The sequence below is a fragment of the Protopterus annectens genome, chromosome 1.part0 (genome assembly GCF_019279795.1).
Source record: "Protopterus annectens isolate FY-2018-M chromosome 1.part0, PAN1.0, whole genome shotgun sequence".
NCBI lineage: Eukaryota > Metazoa > Chordata > Ceratodontiformes > Protopteridae > Protopterus > Protopterus annectens.
In genome coordinates, this window is record NC_056725.1 from 1,452,096,579 (window position 1) to 1,452,113,956 (window position 17,378).

Sequence of the window (17,378 nt, forward strand, 5' to 3'; positions counted from 1 at the left end):
GTGGTGACTTCCTGCTGGCCCAGGCAACTGTGGCTCTCCCTTTAGGAAATGGCCAGTGGCAATTACCACGAGCTTCTTCACAGACTGGATCTAGTCACACAAGAACAGGGATGTTTGACACATTTCATCATCAATTAACTTCAATTGACTTCCTAAAGTTTTCCTTTTAGGCGCCTGTTTACTGAAGATGTACAGCATGTACTAACTGAGGCAAGAAATCCTGCTACTTGAAAATCATATATTAACAAATCAACACTTTTGTTTAGTTTATGCCAGCAAACAACATGAGTAGTATCTTGACAGAGCCAAACCTTTCAGATCTTTGAATCAATTGTTTATTTCTTGTGAAGATAAGAAGGTACAACCTGTGTCAAAACAGACTATTGTCAAATGGTTTTCTAAGGCTATTACCTTTTGTTAAACTCACCATAACAAAACTATTCCAGGCAGGGTCATGGCTCACTCTACAAGGGCTTTGGCTCCATCTATGTTTATTTTGGAAAGGGTTGTATTCTAGAAGTATTCTAGTAGCTGCTACTCGGTCCTCTGCACATACTTTTACAATGCACTAAAAGCATGATTCCTTCTCTACATTCAGATCAAGCTTTGCTAGGACCATTCCCCAGGGACTCCTAGAGTGTTCTCCTTCCACCTCCCAAATGCAGTTAGCCAAGGTAATCTAGCCATATAGCTAAGGCTACTGCAGCAGTGATAAATATAATTAACATAGTACAGTTGTGTCAGCTAAACTTATCATAACAATAGATGTTCAAATCATCACTACTTCAGTAACTGCTCCTCATTCCACCCCCCTTGTTATTTGGTGCATTTGTTATGCCAGGGTGTGGACATTTATTTTTTGTTGTTCCTAGGTTGCTGTTTCAGGCCTAAGCCTCCCTCTCTCTACTGGAAGGGATGCTGTGAAGGGCTTCACTCCCTAACTTGTCTTTTAGCCAGCTCAGTTCCAACTGTCAACAGTTGGGGCACATGAAAGATGCCCTGAAGCTTTGGAAGCTGGCCAGCTGTTATATCCTTGGCAGGATATAATGATATAGCTAAGGCTACTACAGCAGTGATCATGCGAACAACAACTCTTGTGATAAGTTTAAATTGCACAGCTGTATTTTCCTAGCATGAGCAAGTATATATCCTATAGTAAATACAGATCTGGTAGTTGGCACCTTCTCTAGCACCTGACCTTCTCTGAATAACTGACCTGCAAGAGATTCCAATGTTCTTTGTTAGATCCAAAGCTCCTGTTTGAATGTGGTGATTGTAAGGTTATAATCTGAAAGTTGATTACAAAATTGCTTTATAAACAGATGCGTTTCTCTGTGTCGTGTGGAACTGCTTATCTTAAATCAGATTCTGCACTGCAGATTTTGCTTACATTTACATACTGTGTGACTATGAGCAAGTCACTTAGCCAATGTTCCTGAACTATGGCTGAAATGTGTCCAGTGGATCAGACTACTACCCTGATAAACAAACAAATAAACAAACCTGTCAAGTGCTCTAAATTTGATAGCCATGTAAAAAATCAGATCTACTTTTGCAATTACCATTTCCAGTGTAAGGGCCAGTGACTCCTATTATATGCATGGCCTGTCCGTGGATCTTTACTTCATCTCTGGAGTCAAAGGCATTACAGATAATAGCTGTGCTGCCTCACCCTCAGAATGATGTTGAAAGATGGCATCACTGTGTGCCCACAATACTCAGGCTGGCTTGTGTGCACAGTATACTAAGGCTAACATGTGTGTACCTTGATAGGATGATTCACTTTTTCATAAAAGAACAACATCAACAGATATAATAAGGCAAGGTGTTCTACCTGGAGTCATCCACTAAATCTTCACAGAATATGCATGATATATGAATAGTAATTATGTGCTGGCCTCCTGTGCAAGTTCATTTACAAAGTAGGCACCATTACTTCTAACTTCAGCCCCTGATAACAGATGTGGTACACAGCCTTCCTCAAAGAACTATGTGATGGTTGGTTCCTCTACACATGTTTCTTCATTTTTCCTGTGTTATGGCATGTGATTTTTCTTGTCATCCATAAAACTTTGTAGGATTGCTTTCAATATCTGATAATATTCTGATGTATTTGGTGGCCAGTTTTATGACTCATGAATTTGTCATACCATGGTATATTATTTATGCCATGCGACTTGTCTTGTTTCACTGGCATATTTGCCATTTTCTTTGTTGGAATGACAACAGTGTTATCTTTGTTCTCCAGGGTATCTGTCTGTAATACTTCCTCTACACCTGTATAACTGCCATGTACCTTTGGTAGCACTTCCTTTGCTGTCTTGTACCACAATGTGTGTTCTTGTATACACCACAATTTGTGCTTTTGTTTTTGCTTACTAGTCTGCTGACATGGTATAGTGACTGTTGTACATTGTATAACATTACAGCTACAGGATGCACATGATATATAGATAAAGATTTACATACATGTGTACATATAAATATATAATTTTATGGGTCTATATTACATATCCAAATGCTTAAATGTTCAAATCGCTAAAGATCAACCTTTAACGATCGAACATTCAAATGTTCGAATATGTAATAAAATAAAATTTAAAAAAAAAAGAAAAAAGAAAGGGTTTAAGCAGGGGTGCAAGCCCCCCTGCACCTCCACACCCCCTGCTACTTAAATATACCAACTCCGAGATCGCACTTCAGTGCGCTACAGTGCAGAAACAGGAAATTTCCCATTCCCTACACTGTAGTGTGATCTTGGAGTTGGTATATTTAAGTAGCGGGGGTGTGGGGGGGTGCAGGGAGGCTTGCCCCCCTCCTTACACCCTTTAGTTTTTTTTTTTTCATTTTATTTGTTTTTTATTTTTAATTTTTATTCATATTCGAACATTTAAATGTTTGATCGCTAAAGTTTGATCTTTAGCGATTCGAACATTTAAGCGTTCGGATATGTCATATAGACCCTAATTTTATATATATATATATATATATATATATATATATATATATATGTGTGTGTGTGTGTGTGTGTGTGTGTGTGTGTGTGTGTGTGTGTGTGTATATGAGTGTGTGTATATATATATATATATATATATATATATATATATATATATATATATATATATATACATATATACATATTTATTTTTTTTATTTTTTCCCAATTGACTATACATGATGCTACAGTTTATAGTCCTTTATGGCCTATGTGTGTGCTGTGTCACTTGTGCACGTTTACATAATACAATATTCGCAATGCATGTGTGTCTCAGAATTCCCAGATTTACAATAACCATACTCGATGCTGATCACTTTGCAGAATCATCTAGGACATGTGTCTCTCAACTGACCATAACAGCACTTTTTAAGACTTTAACCGATGGAGTATAAAAAATTGGTGACTATGAGTCATAAACTGTAGATGTGAGTAGGTAATAATAGCATATTGCAACATACTGTTATCTTTCTAGGCAAATAATAATCAGTGGATAATTCCTCCTGGATATAGACAGTCAAAAGTGTAGAAAAGGTACTCTAAGGATAAGTATATTTAGGATCCTGTTTATAAAACCAAATGCAAATAACTACATCATGAAGCAAGTGCACTGAATGTCCAATAGTATAGGTAGAACAGGCTGTACTGGGGCATAGCTCATTTATATGTGATGTCCATTAAAAATAATCTAAATTGTTTAAACAGGAATGCTAATGGAAATGTTTGGGCTGCATCTATAAATGTCATATTCCTTGTATTGCAATATGCATGTGCATTATGCAAATCTTGTGATGGAGTAGCAAGTTACATTATATCAATCACAGTTGCATCATGGGGCCATACCTCACTTGTGCAGATATAAGACATTCTTTAATATTTCGGTTGCCTCTTCTATAACTGAGTACCATAATCAAAACTATATCATGCCTGAGATGTTGACATATCTAATATCTCTGTAGTGCAAAGAAATACACATACAAATTATGAGACCTGTTTATTCTCACAATGCACAGCTGACATATACTGACCAACTTTCAGTTCCATGGCTAGTTACTAACTAGAATACAAATAAATATGTATGTCATAGTTAATTTTCATATGTTATCTGGATGAGTACTATGCACAAAGGAAATTCTGACATCACAAGCCATTTATCTGCGCAGTATTTCTGTATTTTCTCACTGTATACCTTTGTAATCATCTTTATTAAATCTTATTTTAAACAGTAATGTAGGTACCTGTACAGTAATAGAAAAGAAAAAAAATAATAACATTTTCATGCTATATCCATGTTTCCTTTGTAGTAATCATGCATTCCAATATATTCAAATTGCTCAATTCCTGCCTTCCCATAGAGAGTCATTATCATACTTTGAGATAATTAAATAGTCATTTAAGAATTTGCTGTATGATAGGAAAGCTGGAAGATATTTAGCAAGAAATAATTTTGAATACTAGACGTTGGGTATTTAATGTAAAATATGATTGAATAGTGATTCCCAATATTCATTGAAATGAGACTGCGTTTTACGGTTAAACACCAGAAGTTTATGGGCTGTCAAGTGTTTGATTGCCATTTGTTTGACCCCCCCCCCCCCATGAACTGATGATCTGTCTATCCAATTGGATGCAATATATAATTCAATTAATGAAAAAAAGAGTAATACAAATTTTAGATTGTACTGAAGTTAAACCCGGGAGAGATATGTGAAGCATTACAAATTCCCATGATAGAGTAGATTTTTTTCATACACCATCTTTTGAAGTTGGACCACTAGGAAATTCCAGAGCTTATAAACACATCTGGAACTCCAAAATACATGGAGGAGGTCAGCTCTCTGAGATTCACAATAAGGCCAGTAGGGTGGGATTAAAGGGTTAAATGTATGTAGAACTATAGGAGTAAAGTATGCATTATTAAGTATCATAAGTTGTACGTACAGCAGTTTTCTTCAAGGGGATTAATTTAGAGGTTAATTTTATAGATTGTTTTATTTGGTGGTTAGTGATAGAGGGGTTTGTTTTAATCCAATGGTTTGAAAATAAGATATTATTCTGATATCTGACAGCGGTAATCAGATTATAGGTACTTGAGATATTTTTTTCTTTAGTAGCATTAGTTTACAAAGAGATTTACAAGTCTCTATATCTTTATCCACTAAGTTATTATTGGATAACCAAAGCATAATTCTTTAATCTGTTTCAAAATAATGGTATAATTTTTGGGTAACTTGACTTTGTCTCTTATCTCTGTGATGGTAGAATTGTGAAGGGGAAAAAAGTCAAAGATTCACTTGTCTTTTAAAAGTGAAAAGTTGTTTAAGTTTAACATTGAATTATTGAGTTTCAAATTAAGGTTAAGGTGTATGGGTTTCAGGGTTTCCAAGACAGTAGATAAATTTAGAGATGCAAAAAGTTTTTGTAAGTTGGTTCTAAAAATTGTATTGGGGTGATTACCTTATAAGTTATCAAATTTCTTTTATGAAGAAATGGGAGGGCTTTGGGGGTAAAGCTGAGTGACTTAATATAATTATGATGCAAGTTTAACCACATAAATGACCATAAGTTTCCACTCAGATCATGTTCAGCAATCTTTATTATTTTGCTGCTGTTAATTATGTCAAAATACATCTGAAATCTGGTAAATTAAGTCCACCATTCATTTTTGGCTGCATTAAATTATGGTAAGACATCCTTACAGATATAGGGGGCCATATAAATTTAGCCAAGAACGAGTGTAACCCTTTAACAAATTTATTATATACAATCACTTGAGAAGCCATGAATATATATATATATATATATATATACAAATCTAAGTAGTTTGTTCAGCTTAACAATTGCAACTTTTGATAAAAAAGTAGTTTTAAATTGTCCCGTCTATTACAATCCTGTATTATATTTTGCCAGATTCTAAGAATACTATTTGATAAAACTCTCTCTTGTTTTGAAAGAATGAAATCCCCAGATATTTTGTGACTTGTTTTATTTTAATTGTGGTTGGACTGGGTATAGCAATAGTGACTTGGATTAATTTTAGGGGAATAATGTGGATTTGTCTAGATTAAGTTTATAGTTTGATAAGTCTGAGAAAGTTTCAATTGCCTTTAGCAGTTTTGGGATATCAGAACTTGGTAAGGTGAAGCATCGGTTTAAAATCTTCAGCAAAAGCTGTTAAGGTTACTTTAGTGCTGAAGATTGTTGGGGGATTATGATAGTAAATTGCTTGACAAGTAAAAACAAGAGTTCCATGTAGAGATTAAAAAGATATGGGAATAATAGACAACCTTGTCTAGGCATATTTTTAATAATAAATTCTGTTTGATATATTTTTATTTGTGTGAAGGACAGCATAGGCCTTATCATATAGAGTTTTAATAAGTTGGACGAAGCTGGGGGGAAAGCAAAATAGGCAAAATCAATAACAAAAAGCTTACATTAAGTCTGTCAAAAGCTTTATATGCTTCCAAGACTAGCACAAATATTGGGTATTTCCTTTGTTGTGCTAAAGTTGCTAGTGTTCCAGAGTAAGAGTATTATCATAGGTTTGTCTAAATATAATAAACCCAGACTGTTTTGGTGAAATAATATACGTTATTATAGATTTCAGTCTATTAGCCAAAACAGATGTATGTCTTCCAATATATTATCGATTACATGACACACATATATTTATATACATCATATGAAATGTGAATCATTATATCGTCTCAACACCTTATGTACATCACATTTCTGCTAACTTAGTTTAATTTTAGATTTTGTTAGGAAATTATAACTTTATACACTTTTTATATTTCTTATATTCCTTGTATTTTTTATACTACAAATAACTTATTAATGTTACAAGTTGATCTAAGTAATTTGTTTATGTTCATTCCCACTTACAGATGTACATATTCTCTGACATCATTCGAAATAGGTTTATAAGTGTGTATGTGTATTATGCGCTGTTCCTTTGTGGTTATTGTTGTATTTTTGCAATTTTTGCATTGGATATATGCGGTTATCACATACAGATAGATACATGCTTGTTTGGCACACACACATATATATATATATATATATGGAAAATTGTTTTGAGTGGTAGAAATTATGTTGATTGTATTATTATTATTTTTATATGTTTTTATTGATGTATGTGCATTAGTTCTTTAATAATTTGAAGGGTTTAATTGCTTACATTACAGACAAAGACTATTTAATTAACAGGAAGTGATGTGTAAACTGTTTGAAAAAGTTTGGCAGGAGCCAAACGAAAGCACTTATCTGTTATTTCGTTATTTGTGGATTTTTGCCTTTCATTAAACTTTCGTCGAACAAGTCCGTTTCTGGTTTTTGGATAATTACTATTCTGTAGTTTCTTATGGTAGGTTGCTTACTGATAAGGAAACCTCTTATCTGGGATTTGGTAGCTGCCCACTCAATGTTGACCGGACTTTGGGAGAGAAAAATATTTTTCATTAAATCGTCTAAGTACAAGTTAACCCCTTCCACAATATATTGTTTTAGAAGTAGGTTGGTATTAAGAGTTGAACTGTAACCTCTACAATTTAAATGTTCTTTATCAGACCAGTTAACATTGAGTGTAACTTTAGAGTGGTCAGTAAAGAATTTAGTGTCAATGTAGCAATTTATGTTCAGATTCAAAAACTAGTCAGAGATTAGAAAGAAATCAATTCTTGGCCACATTTTATGACATTGGGAATACCATTTGATTTAGATTTTGATTTCCATTTTGTATTAACCACTTATGCCTTTTGCATATTTTTTATGCCCCTACTTGCAGTCATCCCTATTGGTAAAGTCTCCTTTCTACCTTCCCATTCTTGCTTTGTTTTTAAAATACTTTCTGCTACTTTATGAACATAATATTTTTCATGGATGTTATTTTTTTTAAGGACTTGCATAAAAAATCCTAATTTCTATTTATTTATTTAGCCCCCACTCCATTTCATAATAATTCTTTCCATTTTGGATTTATAACCACCTGCATGCATTATGTATATGAGCCTTAACTGCATAACTCTAAAGTATCCCTTTAAATTAAATACTCCTAAACCACCTTTTTCTATGGGAATAAGCAACACATCCTACTCAACTCTTGTCTTTTTCCTCCCTCAATGAAATTATGATCCACATTTTTTCCTCTGCTTGATAAAATATGCCAGACCAGTGTATAAAACTAAGGGGCTTATAAACATTTTCACTGATTGTATCTTACTATCCATATTTATAATCAGGAGCTTCCATTTATAATTTTTATGTTGTATTTTGTTTAATTTCATCCTACATGTCCTTAGCTAACATAACAGAATGTTTTTTTAATTCATACACTGAAATATTTCAACTTTCCATGGCCCTAAAAATGCAGTATTGCTGAGCCTATACATGGCACATTTGCTTCTTATTGTTGTACCCTGGTCTTAGTAATAACACATGCTCAGTTTTCATGCAGAAACTATTTACAAGAAAATATTCTGAATTGTATTATGTTTTACTAGACTTGTACAAATATAGTTCTATAGTTCTATATTTCAAATAACAGAATTAAAGCAGAAGTTTAGAGAAAATCTGATTTCTGAGCAATTTACAGCTTTAGCCATTAATGCCAAAAAAAAAATAGCCCCTAGATTTAACAAAATCTGTGTAGGTATAGTGTAGAGCCTACACACAATGCTACCATGCCCATATACACGGTTCACCCTCAGCAGCACATCATGTATATTAATCATGGTGCATTGCTGAGGGAGAGTCAGGGAACACAGTTATTGAATCAGTGTAGAGAGTGAGCTCACAACATTGAGGCGCATGCCGAGTGCTTGGCCAGGTTGCACTATGACTATGGTGAGTACAGATGTACTTTTATTTTGCTATCTATAGTCAAATAAGCAAGAAAGAGTAAAGCATTAACTGCAATTGTGTATTTACAGTAAAGATTGTTTTGCAATAAATGTGGACTTACAGCTCTAATGCAATAAGTGCATACTGCCAACTGTAGTTCAATAAGCATGGAAGACTAAAGCATTTACAGTAATAAAGTATATGCAATAAAGTTTGTAATGGAAAAACTGAAATTACAGCTGTATTGCAAGACCTGCATAATGATAAATGTTGAGCAATAAAAACTCAAAACTATACCAGTAACTGCATGAAGGTATCTCTAATAAAGTCTGTTGTGCAATAAGTGTAGAATTAGGGCTGTTTTTCAAGAAATCAATTATAACAACTGTTCTGCAAAAAAACATGAAGCATTACCAGTACCTGCATGAAGGTATATCTAATAAAGTCTGTTGTATAATAAGTGTAAATTCAGCGCTGTTTTGTAAGAAATTAATTATGACAACTGTTCTACAACAACACGAGCCAATAGCAATAACACCAAGGTAAATTGTGTACATCAGGATTGTCTTGTTTTCACCATTACATGTCAGCTATATGGATTCAGGCTGTGGGGTACAGTGCTGCTGTCAAGTATAACAGTGTAATAGCTGTAGACTGCAAATAATAACCCATAATCAGATATTGTTTGCTGACTTCACAGATATGACTTCACAGATATTTCAGCACACTAACAATATATTGAGTACACCTGCATTCTATGTAGTAATATATAGGTTATGCATGTGTGTTCAACTGTCACTGCAGTCTAGTATAAAACTGTACCATTATTACCAGGTCATAGTTTGGTTCCAGGTGAGCTCTAGGCAAATATCAGTCAGTAATCAGCAGTGACTCAGTTGCTCAGTCTGTTAAATGCTCTCTATGATGTACATTTTTGCAACAGACACTGACCAGGGTTCAAGTCCAGTGCTATGTAGCACTGACAATTACAGTATCAGCGACGTAATGATTACAGATTTTCTCTCCACACGAACTGCAGGTAAATGGGTGATGTAGCCCATATTATAAATAATTGTGTGTTTAGATGTCACACAATGTTAAAGTCATTACCAGGAATGTGACTATATAGCATAAAATAAAGGAAATAATTATAATAATAATAAAAGAAAAGAAAATAAATAAAATGTGTAATCTTTGGTATGACTGTATACCTGGAGAGTGGTGGTGGAGGGGCAGTAGTCACCCAAGATCAACTACTGGCCATGGTGTGCAGGATCATTCATTAAAGCTATGAACATCACTTGCATCAGATTGAGGGCACACTGGACAACCTGGTGCAGCAGGTTAGCCCTGGCACCAAGAATCCAGCACAGCTACCTCGGGATAGTGAACTGTTGACTGCCCATGTGTGGGGATGTCAGTCACTCTGCTGCTGTCTGGAGGCACGTGTATCAAGGATTCCACAACACCCTCTCCATCCAAGGTGTTTACCCCCTCAAGTATCACACACTGCCCCTGTCTGCTGTCTTGTCTGCCTTGTCTGTCTGCAATTGCATCATCTCCTACCCAACTTACCTCCCCACACATGCCTATATCCCTTACCCAACATTCCACTCTCTAATTAAAATAAATGGGCACCTGTCCCACAAAAAAAAATTGCCCCATACATAGCTCTCCATTTCACACATGTGTCCACTGGACACAGCTAATTTAGTCCAATTGGCTTGACAACATATTTATGTTGTCCTCACCACTCTCTCTGGGGTTTGAGAGTCCATATTCATCTACAAAATGCACAGCTGTTGTTGTACAAGAAATGGAAAACTATGGTTCTTTCCTACACCCTTCCTGCACATCCTTATCTGCCTTTCACTATGTTTTTCCCCCTGATTGCCCCCATTTCACCACTACCCTATCACCCCCTTTTTCTTTTCTTTCTAATTTGTTAGCGCAGGTTTGCAAGGAGCTAAGCGAAGTGCTGTGATGCAGAAATTCATTTAAATGAGCCATAAGGAACTTACGTATTTCTCATGGTGTTAGGAACATGTGCAAGATAATCATCTATGCCATTTTTTGAACCCAAGCCCCAACTGCTGCCTACTGCATTAACACCACTACTCCACACAGACCTTAATTAAAACAGGTGTTTTCAGCAAAACATAATTATTGCCACTGGCTGAAATTAAATCTGATGGGAAAACTTGGAGTGTACCTGGGACTCTAATGCAAAAATACACCATTATACAGCTAAATAAATAATAATGGCAGCACATGAGGCATGTGATAACAGATAATTGTTCCCTTTTATCTGCAACATCTTTAAATACACCTGCTAAGGCATCAGTGACACAGTACATATGTTCAGCTTGGACCCTGCTGCAGAAAAACTGAGTTTGGAAGCCATGCACATACTGATGGGTACAGACAATGTGTGTCACAGCCTTTATGTCTGCACATATATCTGGCAAATACACCTGGGCAAAACTGTGGACATACATCATACATCTCTACAGTGGACAGTATTTGTACTTACCCTCTGTGATGCTGTAGTCTGCACACCTCAGTAATGCCCATCTCAAAAACTAATAAGGGGACAAGGCCTACATGAAAGCCTTGTATATTGCACTGTGGTGCTATGTCATTGGCTAATGATAGTGCAATTCAGCTGTTTTGGATGCAAATAGAAATTCTGAGCCACAGATTGGTGCAGAGACACTTACCTGTTAATGAGTATTACCTACAAAAGGCAAGAAACTGCTTATGGGGAACATGTCTGTATGTGGTTTTACTTACACAGACAGCATATATGCAATGCATTTGCAGAGTACTTCTTCAAAAAAAAGAATACGTCACCCCACCTTGTATGTTTTATATTTTCCCATAAAACAGGATGCAGATAGGAGGATGGAGGTATGGGGAATAGGGATTACAACAGTAGGCTTGTATTAGATCTATGATATTGACATGTCAGTGATACTGTGCTGTCCAACACTTGCAGGCATGCCTCTCAACTGTCCCTGCTTTGAATCACATCTCTGCTCAGTCCATGTTAATCCCTCCTACACCGGTCGGCTGTTGTGGTAAAGATAGTGGATTACATGTAAGACATGATGACACTAAGTAAGGGTGTATACTCCTGTAACACCAAACGATGAACTGTAATTCACCTCCTCTCAGTCTGTCAATGTTGCACATAAATAGTCCTAAGGATGGCCTAATGGTTAAGGCATTTGCCTTACAAACACAAGGTGCAAGGTTTGAGTCTCACAAGGGATAATTGGCTAGGCTTACAATGGCTCGCAAGGGCAGTTAGCCTAGTACTAACCTATGACTATGACTATGACTATAAAAGTGTCCCTGAATATCCCTGATGTAATCTGGCTAAGGCCCTGTTTCATGGATATTCATCCCTGCCAGGTTGAAAGCTATGCCTAATATACCACTTACCTCCTATAGTAAGAAATCAGGACAAAGCCATAATTAATGGGGGGACAAAGACCCAAACTTAGTGACAGAGTATGCATATTGGCCATACAAAGTAAGAATGTGAATAGACTAACAGATATTACTGTAGCACAAGCGTTTTCTGAAGGCTCTGAAGTGTGACAGTCAGATTCTGTTTTACTTTTCTAACAATAACCATCAATGATTGGACAACCATTTCTCAGACATCCACAAGTTTGTACAAAAAAGACCACATATACGAAGCAAAAATGTTGATATTCTGCAAATATCTGTATAATTAAGAAGTATGATGCCTACAGGGAACATATACTACAGCAGGTTTGCATTGCTTTCTGTCATTGTGGCACACTAGTGTTGCTGGATTGTACCCATATAGTTGTAATAGCACACTTCTGTTTGTTTGACAGTGGCTGTATGACATATTAGTGGGGATTTGCCCATAGCGGACACACCACAGTAGACTGCAGTGATAGATGTAGAGACATACAATAGAATCTAACATGGCACATTGGGACATTACCCAGTATCACTACTATCTTGTTGATAGCCACACATATAGTGTGTTGCCAGACTGTAGGGTATGTCGTGAGGGAGTAGTGGATAGTGCAGCCCATTATGGGTGTGTAGGGTCTGTACATAGTGGACATCTATGTTTCTGGTCCTGTAATGTGTCCCCCTCTTGTTGTCTTGCAGGAATGATGTACCAATGGCGACATCCACCATTTTCATCTGCAGCGAATGATGTTATACTGGATGCCCTCAGACTCCACCATCACATCCTGCTATCCAGGGTTTGCCACAATCAAAATCAGTGGGCAGCACTGTGGGACATCCCTGTGAGGGCTGTCAATCAGATTGGCCAACAGTACAGGACCTACAAGCAGGTCTGACACTGGGCCACTGATATGGTCAATGCTGCACTGCAAGGGGCAGCTGCTGTTGCCAGGGATTTTGCTGCCACCGGTGGTGGGCCTGTGGCAGAACAACCACTCTCAGCAACAGAGGAATTCCTGGTGAACCTAGGATCAATCAACAGCTCCCAGGCATCCATCATGCTATACATCCTGGAGGTGGGTGCCACAGTGGCCACATCAGAGGAGCATCCAGGTAAGCTTACATTGTTCACCAATATAGTATCATATCAGTCATTGTTGCAAGCTCTACATGCCAGTACATGGGTGTTAGGTCTATCTGCATTGAGAGGGGGGGTTGGCTTTTATGCACAGTTATGCACACATACTCAGAATGTCAGTAATATAGCCAGTATCACATTAGGTACTGTACATGTGGATATACACACATATTATCTTGTAACACTGCAACATGTGATGTGATGACAATACGTCTCACTCACCTTGCCATTAGGTCCATCAGGTGTGGCTGGAGTCCATGTTCCTGTACCTGGTAAGTGAGATACTGCTGTTTTACAGATCATATATACCCTATGAAAGTTAAGGGCTGCCATTTTGCCTTATGCACAACTGTTGCGCTTAGCCAGAGTAAAATAGTTGTATGTTCATTTCACAGCAGTTAACTGCAGTGCATAGACTAAAATGACAGGTGTGTATATTTACAAACATTAACATGTTTGCACTTATAGTTATGAGCAACTACGCAGCCTGTTATACATGAGACAATTACTCCCAGATGCCCATTCAAATACTGTAGGGAGATGGTACATACCTGAAGCAGTGATACTACAACTGGCATATCATTTTCAAGATAGGTGTACTGGGTTGTATGTGTATTTCTATCACATACACTGTCATACTGCATACCTCACAGGTGTATTGTACTAGCAGTGTTAACCAGATGTAGATGACGTGCATGTTATACAGGGCCTGAGTTTTCTGTGTATGTTGTGAGTTTGTGTGCTGTGCATGGGATCAGAGATGAGAAGATGTGGGACAAGTACTGCAGTTGTGGATCCTCATCTATATAAGTCTGTGTGGATTACCATACATAATAGTGCAGGTGGTAATGCACTGCTTTTATCTTGCTTCTCACAGGTGAACAGGGGGGTTGGAGCCTGTCCCCCTCACAACCTGATGTCAGTGTCTCATTGGACTCAATGATGGTGGCCATAGTGAGGCACAGGTGGGGTTGTCAGGGGCTGAATCTGTCCCAGAGATTGACATCCTTCTTCTGCCCCCATTGTCCCTGCACACAGTCAGTATACCCACACATACTTTGTCATCAGATGCCACAGATATTGGACAGTCAGAGGGTGGTGACATAGTACAGGACAGTGTGAGAACTATGGCATCAGTGAGTGTAGACACTGGCCATAGCCAGAGAGCTGGCAAGGTCCCACACTGGCAGATTGACCCAGGCTGCTTGAAGGAGGACTGGTGCCCATCCAAACTCCACTCTCCTTCCTTAAACACAAATAAGATAAAGCTACAGCCCAAAGTTCAAAATGAAATGATGGTCTTTTATTCCACTGAATTCACACTTTTAGTTGAAACAAACAGACACACAGTTGACTAAGCACTCTCGCCTAGCATTACAGCTAAAAAGGCATCTTCAGAGTCAAATGTAGTAGTGCAAGGCACCCTGTTAAAAATGTAGGTGGTAACATAATTATGACATAACTTCCTTAATTGCCAGTGTTAACCTTCGGTTTTCCAGTTAAAATTAGTTAAAAATGTTCACATAACATCATATTTAAAATACAAAATACAAAACAGACACTACATAGAAATTATTTAGAATCAGCACCTCCATAATTATTTCCTAAAATATTGTTCTGTTTATACACAATTAAATTTAGCTAATATAACAGTATGATAAATAGCACACGTTGTTTGTCATGGTAAAACTGTTTGTGTAAAGCCTATATCAGGTTAGCTCTTCTTTTTAAAATGCTAATAATGGACAGGCTATCATTTGTACCTGTTTTTTTCTTTAGCATTTAATCTCAGCTGCCATTCTGTTTCTATCAGAAGCTTTAAGTCACTATTACTTCCTCTATGATTTTTCACCACTTTGTCAATTATAAAAAATATAAACTTGTTAAAGTTGGTGAATTCTCTACTGTGCATATAAAGGGCACTACTTATTTTACATTTTGTAATGTCCCTAGTATACTCTAAAATTCGTTCATGTAGGGTTCTCATGGTTTTACTTACATAGAATGCTGGACATGAAATACACATTGCAATGTATACCACATTTCTAGTTTTGCAGTTACATCTTCCTGGACATTGCAAGCTTCTGCTGTATGTCACTATTTCTACATAGGGTCCATCATTAATATATCTACATGTACCAAAAAAGCCGCAGTTACTCATTTTTGACACATAGGTCTCAATGTGTGGTTATTTTGCCCTTTCTAATATTTTCTTAATATTTTTTCCCTTCTAAGTACCACCCTGGGGGAATGATCGCAACATTTCTTTTAATGTTTGATCAAAGACAGTATTCCACACATTGTTTACTGTCTTTGCTAACTTGTGGCCATATTGATGGTAAGGAATAACCATGACAACATTTTTAGGTACCCCACAATCTTTAGTTGTTCACTGTTTATTTCTCCCTTCAAAATGGGGAGAAATCTGGAATTTCTGTTTCTCATAACTTCTCTCCTAACTGATAATAACTGCAGTGGACAATCTCTTTCCTTGACCATTCCTACAAGTACATGCATTTCTTCTTTATACTTTTCTTCATTGCTTACTAATCTGGACAGTCTGACCATTTGGCATTTAACTGCACTTATTTTTTGATAGAAAGGGTGGCAGCTGTTGTAATGCAGGATCATGTTGGCATATGTCCCCTTTCTATAAATAATGGAGGATAGTGCCCCAGTACCCCATCTTTAGTTAACTTTATATCCAAAAAATGAATTTCTTTGTCATGCACCTTGTATGTAAACTTTAAAAAGTTTGTTGACCCATTGAGAAAATCCATGAATACCTTCACATCTTCCTGCCTACCTTTCCAAACAATTAGGATGTCATCCAAAAATCTATAGTAAGCGGCAATGTTATTCATGAAAGGTGAGGAGAATACTTCTTTTTCTTCCCAATCTGCTAATACTAAGTTGGCAAATACTGGGGCACATTTTGCTTCCATTGCCACCCCTGATTTTTGTCTAAAGCATTCTCCATCAAACTGTAAGAAATTGTTGATCAACACTGTTTCTAACATGTCTATTAACAAATTCACTTTGGTTTGCTCAAGTTTACGACTTTGCACTAAGCTATGCTCATAGAATTCCAAATCTGCATCATGTGGTATCACTGAGTAGAGGTTTATAACATCCACAGTTACAAAAATGTATTCTTGATGCATTTCAAGAGTTCTCATTTGTTCCTGACAGTGCCAATAATCTCTAAGAATGTGTGTAAAAGTCTGCAATACAGGTTTCAAATGGCGGTCAATAAATGCTACCAGTGGCACTGCTCATCCACCTCCTGTTGCAGATGTCACAACATGGGTCACTCACCCCATGTTTCAGGCTGTCATGGAGGCACAGGCATGTTCTGAATGCAACACCAGATGGGTTATGTATTCAGCACAGTCTGACATCTGTGACTGCCTCCACTGCATTGGTGATACCCTGGAGCATTTCACTGAAGTAGTGAACAGATAGTGGGCTGAGACAGTGTTTATCTTTGACCACACATTGTCTGTGCTGGAACATCTGGTTGATGTTGGGCATTGGACACATGGACATAGGCCAGCAACACCATCTGCTGAGAGTCCAAGTGGCCATGCACACTCATGCTCCCATAGTGGCAGTACCTCCATTGCTACAGAAAAAAGTGTGCTGTCCACACCATGATGTAACAGGCCATGGGTATGTGGTCCTGGGTGGTCCTGTGGGAGACACAGGCCGAGTAGACAGCAATCACCATCAGGTGCTAGCACCACATCTGACCTTGGGCATGGTGGTGCCCATGCTACTCCTGGTGAAGCCAGTTCTCATATTCATGGCTGGAGATGGTGAACTGTCCACTTTACCATGTATGGTCCACATCTGCCCATTATACACATGTGAAGGGCTAGCACTAGGCATGACTGTGTACATGCACACACTCCAAGACCACCATCACATGCAGGTCACCAA